Genomic DNA, 4333 nt, shown 5'->3' on the forward strand with positions numbered 1-4333 from the left:
TAGGTTTTCACTTCCTTTCAAAACAGCTTTACGATAATTTGCATACCTGACAGCAGACTCCCTAGTGGCATTCTTCACCTTAACAATCTCATGTTTAGCTGCTTCTAGCTGATTCTTTATAGCTATGATATTACCCCCTTGAGATATGATAACTTTTCTGTTGGTGTCTTTTTGCTTAATTTTCTCTGCCTCCTCTGTTCTAGGCAATTCCTCAGCTTCCTTTACTTGTTTCCTTGTAATAGGTCTTCTGGGTTTGAAGATGAATTCTTCACCAGGTTCATCAAACTTCAGCCTTTTTGAGGCCTTAGGCTTCTTGGTACTTTCTGGTGATGACTGTGTCAAATCAATATGCACTGGTACAATTTGCTCAAACTCAATGGCTTCCAATAAATCATTCAGGCTTGCCTTAGATGCTGGGCTTTCTTCAACAGCTATGGCCTTACCCTTTTCTTTACTTATTTGGCTTCTTGTCCTCACTCTGGAAACTGCTTCAGCTCTGCTTGTTTCAGCTACATTCTTCTTATCCTGAGTCTTTTCTTTTATTGCTTGCTGAGGTTGTTCTTTGATGATCAGTGGCTTCACTGGTCTTTTAAGCTGTGACTTGGTTTGCTTTTTAGCTCTGGCCTCCTTTTGAAGCTCAGCTATTGTGAGTTCTTTGACTGGTTGCTCTCTGACTGGTTGTGGAGTAAGGCCGGTTTTGCTTTGGAAACCAGCCATGAAGATGAACGAATTCCAGTCCCTGCCTATCTTCTGAAGGCCATCTAAAACTAACAATTTAATCAAACCATGGTGAAATAACGAAGTTTCGCAATCTTCTTTTCTCAACTGCACCTTGTCACACATTTTACTTAGACTGCGGAATAAGTAAAAAGGAATATCTATGGAAGCCTTCCCAGTGAAATGTAAAAGCAACTTGAAATGATAAGAGTAGACCTTATTGTATCTTCCTTCACATGTTAAGTATTTCTGAATGCAGGTGAGAAGAAGGGCATAATGCTCCTTAACATAGTTTCTGGGCACTGCTTTTGTTAGGTCTTCATTCACATATGCCTCTTTTAAGAACTCTTTACATGGATTCATATCAAATTTAAAGTTCTTAAACCATTCTTGCTGCCCTCTTGGAATTTATGTTACAGCAGCTATTGCCTCCGGAGACACTTGAACTTCCAACATAGCTATTTTTGAATTTAAACCGGTGAAGTTCAAAGCAAACTCTTTGGTTACCTGCGCATGTCCACCTTGCAGTTTTTTACAGAAGTTCCAGCACCCGGAATCTTTGAATGCTTTCCTCACGCCTTCATCCCTTAATGCTATGTCTAAACCTTCAGGTTCGGTCCTCTGGCATTTTCCAGACCTGTGTTCTTTCCTCTCCATTTTTCTTTTTTGAAATCTTTCACTCACAATGACCAACAGCTTCAGTTGAAATGGCGGTTCAGTTCTTTTTAACTCGGGCTCGCTTGTAATCAGGCTCGCTTGAAAACTCAAATACATCATCCGATAAGCTTGTCACTTATGTAACACTCACGATCATCATCAAGATCCATGCACGGTACAATCCATCAGAATGATATTTCTGTGCGTTTCATCAAATCTATTGGTGGAGTGATGACTAATGAGCGCTTAGACATACTACGGGAGGTACACAAAAACTGACATGAGAGGACAGAATTGATGACTCATTAACAGACTTGACACTTTAGGAAAGATTCGCTGCGAAATGCACGAATCCGCGATTTCGCAGCGCGGTTAGTTTAAAATTCTAATAATGCGCTGCGAAATGGCTTAATGACAATGCGCTGCGAAATGACTGAACAATGATTACGCTACGAAACTGGCCAATAGGAGATTACGCTGCGAAATCACGAAAAGACTCGGTGAATAGGATAAGACAAGACATGGCTTATAACACAATGATGGTGGAGGAGAAACAATAGGATTAGAGTATAATTTAAAACAAACACCTTTAAAACTCCAAATCCTAAGTATGAAGCATAAAACGAAAACCATATGACACAGACCTTTGACATTGAACTAAGACCAAGGACTATATGCATAAAATTTTTATTCTAAGTGATAACAGTGGCTCCACTTGGGATAGTGTGCTCCTGTAGTACACTAAGAACTCGTAGGTCCAGTGCTTTATTCAAATTCTAAAAACACACACAAAGAGTTGACAAGCATTCCTTTCTAGCTTTGTGGGCCTTCACCTCGGGCTTAAGCTTCCTGTTCAGCTTGTCATTTATTTTCAACAAGAAAGACTCATAAACGGTTATATACAATGTTTGTGAGACACTTGGCAGAGATTCATTAATTGTAATGCTTTAGGAACCTGCCATTAACAGGTCCTCCAGCATATGGTGTTCCATCAACCTCCTGCAGAATGTAGGTGTTATTTCCATGGAAAGCAGAAATCTGATATGGCCCTTTCCACAAATTTTCAAATTTACCATGTTTACCTTTCTCTTCAATTCTGGCTTCCCATTTCAGAACTTTATCATGAATCTGAAATGAAACCTCTTTGATCCTTTTGTCAAATGCTCTCTTGACCCTGTTCTGATTTTGTTGATGACTGTCAAACACCTCACTTCTTTTCTCCTGCAAAGCTATTAGCTGATTGATCCTTCGCTGTATAGCATTTGGTTCCTCTTCTAATCCTTGAATCAGCTTCATTACTGGTACCCCAAGAGATGTTGGGAAGATAGCCTCTGCTCCATACACAAGTTCATATGGTGATGTTCCAATGGACCTCTTTGTGCAAATTCGGTCAGACCACAAGGCATATTTCAGTTTCAAATGCCAAGTTTTTTTATTTTCTTGCAGCAGCTTCTTTATGATCCTCACAAGACTCTTGTTTGATGACTCAGCTAGTCCGTTTCCCTGTGGATAATAAGCAGTGGAATGTCCAAGGGAAATGTGATACTGATGACAGAAATTAATCATTCTTTTGGACTTGAAAGCTTGAGCATTATCTGTAATGATCTTGATTGGACAACCAAACCTTGATAATATATTATTTTCTAAGAAAGAAATAATCACAGAATCATTTGCTTGCCTTGTGGGTATTGCCTCTATCCATTTTGTAAAGTAATCAGTGGCAGTGAGAATCCAGCGATGCTGTCCTGATGAGGGAGGATGGATTTCCCCTATAAAATCTAATCCCCACTGCTGGAATGGTGCTTCAACATAAATAGGAACCAAGGGCATTGGCATGAGCTTTCTTTTACCTTCAAATACTTGACATTCATGGCATGTGGCTATCTTTTTATAAATGTCTCTAAACATAGTTGGCCAAAAATAGCCAGCTCTCAAAACCTTGTTTGCAGTGGCTTTCCAATAATGATGACCTCCGCAATCCCCTTTATGAAACTCATCAATTACTTTATCAGCTTCTTCTTCAATGAGACAATTTAATAATATTCCTCCTGCATCCTTCCAAAACAGATTTTGATCATACACAAAATATCTGAGAGATTTCAACTTGGTAAACCGAGCTTTGGACTTTGAAAGGTTATCAGGAGCTCTATTGTGTTGCAAAACAAATGATATATCCTTGTACCATTCTGAGATCAGGAATTTTTCATTTATCTGGACTAACTCTTCTTCATTTTCAGAAATTTCTGAGATTTCTGTGTTTAAATTAATATCAATACAGTCCAGATTTGACTGAGTCAACAATTTGGCTAAACCTTGACCCTTTACCAACTTGGTGGGTTTGATCTCAATGTCATACTCCAACAACTTTGCTATCCACTTTCCCCTTTTTCCATCCGGATCAGCTTGTGTAAGGATATATTTTATAACAGTATTTGGCACGTATGCAACAATATGAGAGTGCAAAACATAAATCCTGAAATCCTTAATTGCTTTTACCAATGCATAAGCCTGTTTCTCTAAGATATTATATTTCAACTCAGCATTAGCCAATGTCTTGCTAAAGAAGGAAATGGGCTGTTCAGTACCTTGACTTCCTTTTTGCAATAAAACTCCAGCAATTGTGTCTTCGGAAGCAAATGTGAATATCAAAAATTCCTTGGTAAAATCCGGGCTGATGAGCACTGGTGCTTGAGTAAGTGCTTTCTTAATTTCTTCAAATGATCTCTTTGCTTCAGGTGTCCATTTAAAATCTGCTCCTTTCTTTAACATCTTTGTTATGTTCTTAACCACTTCAGCAAAGTTAGGAATGAATCTTCTAACAAAGTTAACTTTCCCAAGAAAAGATTGAATCTCCTTCTTACTTCTTGGTAAATCTAACTTTTGAATTGCAATAACTCTATTAGGATCAATCCTAATTCCCTCTTCAGAAATAATATGTCCAAGCAGTTTGCCAGAAGTT

This window comes from Pinus tabuliformis, chromosome X (assembly GCF_031772625.1).
Source record: "Pinus tabuliformis cultivar Carrire ecotype Pingquan chromosome X, CPIR1, whole genome shotgun sequence".
NCBI classification, from domain to species: Eukaryota; Viridiplantae; Streptophyta; class Pinopsida; order Pinales; family Pinaceae; genus Pinus; species Pinus tabuliformis.